This window comes from Halyomorpha halys, unplaced genomic scaffold (assembly GCF_000696795.3).
Source record: "Halyomorpha halys isolate HHAL.00 unplaced genomic scaffold, Hhal_1.1 Scaffold1514.1, whole genome shotgun sequence".
NCBI lineage: Eukaryota > Metazoa > Arthropoda > Insecta > Hemiptera > Pentatomidae > Halyomorpha > Halyomorpha halys.
Genome location: NW_027115460.1, coordinates 57296 through 60071, shown reverse-complemented (window position 1 = coordinate 60071; position 2776 = coordinate 57296).

Below are 2776 nucleotides of genomic sequence, written 5' to 3'. Positions count from 1 at the left end.
CTCCAAAGAACAAAATAACAAGCTGGGTCGGATATCAACATGTATTTGGGTGAAGCTAACAATAGAAACATAAACATATAATCAAACTAAAATAATGAATAAAAATAAAATCGGGGGCTCAAGATAAAATCAAATCAGCAAACTGAATAATGAAAAGAAATTAAAAATTAATTACGATTTATGAATAAAATACTGAAGTGTCTGCGACTCCAATAGGTTAGGCGAAGATATTTCTTGGTATAATAGTAGTGTAGGACTATCGCACAACTTTCGAAAGTTTGTGGGCCCACGTCTATACTAATTAAATTAAATTAAATCTGAACCGCTACAATCCATGAAAGGTCAGGGGTTCAGTACTTTGTAAAGAAGTACTGTTACTAGACCAACGGTTGTTCAAGGAGGTGATTTGGTCAGAATCACGCTCGACCGACAGATTTTTACCCAATTTAAGAGGCTGGGTGGACCCCAGGAGGGCTCCAAGAACCCACAGGAGTTGACTAACGGTTACAGTGTAACAGAAAACATGCTCTTTTCTGAAACTTTTTAAATATTGCTCGATTTAACTATCTTAAAGTTTCCTCTTCCCGTTTTAAGCTAATATTTCAAAAAGTGATATAGGACCGTTGCTCTCCGGGGGTCTTAGCGGGGCGGGTCCGACGGGGAAGGATTGCCTTTTTTTGTGTTATCATCTCCTCTTGTGAGATTGTGATATGTCGTACATCGATCAACCTACTCGCTATAATTGTCTGTTTGAAAAGTCAGATAAATAAGGCTACCATGGAGGCCGGGAGTGGAGGGTTTCACGCCGTTATTCAATTTCAGGCGCTTTTTAAAGAATGCTTAATTTAACTATCTTAAAGTTCGTAATACCCCTCTTATTCCTGTCGAACAGATCCATTACTTAGGACTACATCTGGACATACGACTGACATGGAATCCTCATACAAGACTAAAAAGACAAGAAACTGCTCGTCGATTCCGACTATTACAACATTTACTAGACAAACGGTCTAAATTGCCAATCCATTATAAAAGACTGATCTACATGACTATTATAAGGCCTATCTGGACATACGGATTTGAGCTTTGGGGCTCCACTAAACCATCAAATTCCTCCCGAATCCAATCCTTACAGTCCAAAATCCTTCGTAAAATTTTTAATGCTCCTTACTTTGTCGCAAATCAAGTCATCCATCAGGACCTCAATGTTCCATATGTTGCGGATTTGGCCAGAACCAGATACCATTCCTTACATGATAAACTTCTCAACCACCCAAATCCACCTTTATCTAACCTGGCTTCTCCTTCATTACCTAATAATCCTCCTAGACGTTCTGATAATCCTTCTGAAAAGAAGATGGCCTCGAGATCTTCTCCTCTAGAAATGTTATTGGAGTTCCATCAATGGGTAGATCCTCCACATATTTGTACCATGTCACTATGTCACCTACAGCAAATTTACTTGTTGTATATATGTGTATATGGGTCTTAGCGGGGCGGGTCCGACGGGGAAGGATTGCCTTTTTTGTGTTATGATCTCCTCTTGCGAGATGATGACATGTGGTATTATAATATCTTGTTAGTTTGTTTAAAATCATTAATACCACATATTTACTTATCATATTATGGAATATGAAGTTTACAAAACAATTTTCTTCCCAGCCGGATTCGAACTAGTTCAATTAATGTATGTAACTTTAATCAAATTAATGAGGTGTAGCTAGTTTACCGTGGATTAACAATTGGAGTAGATGGTCGGGGGGAGGGGGGGGTGCGGTCAGCAAAAAGAACATAAATAAAAAAAAAAAAAAAATCAGTTTTTGCTAGGACCCCTTTGCTACAAGCTCCCTGACGAAGACCTGAAACTCAGGTCGAAAATCGGCATAATTAAATAATTTTTTGTTTATTTATATTCTTTTTGCTGACAACACCCCCGACCACTTCTCCAATTAATCAATCAAATTAAATACTACCATGACACTCATCGAACGCAGTGGCTTTTTCATCATTAATCACAAATAACAATAAAATGTCTAAACAACATGGCGACTAGGCAGCTGATTTAATACCGTAGATTGTTGACCCGTTGCTAGGCGACACCAAGCAAATAGCCACCACTGACCGTTATACGAACATATTTTTTAAAATTTATTTAATTATTTTAAGGGACCAAACATTGCATTGGGTCGATATTGCCTTAATTTCCGTAATAGCTATTTTATTTATTTATTTATATTTACAACTGTATAAAAAAATACAACAAGCAAATTTGAAGTAAGATCATAATGATATGATACAGCATGTAGAGAAACTACTCAGTAGTAGAACTCTAAAAACATTTTACAATATAAGGTCACGAGGCCATCTTCTTTTCAGGTGCCTCGGAGGATTGCCAGGAATGGAAGAGGAAGCAAGTTTAGAAACTAGTGGGTTTGGTTGATTAGGGAGTTTATAATGGAAGGAATGATATCTGGTTCGGGCTAGATCGGTCACATAGGGAACATTAAGATCTTTATGGATGGTTTTATTTGTGACTAAATAAGGAGCATCCGAAATAGTTAATGCTATACTTGTGATTTAAGCCTTAGGGCTGTACCGTTGTACGGGGGCAAGTGTCCGGATGCATGGCACCGATTGTATTATATTGCACGTAAAGGTACGAAGTGTCCATGAGTCATAAAAATATGTGAAACCATGTCCAAATGACCGTTGATACTTAACTATATATAAATGGAATATGGTCCAGGAGCGGTAAAAAAAAAACAAAAATAGTATA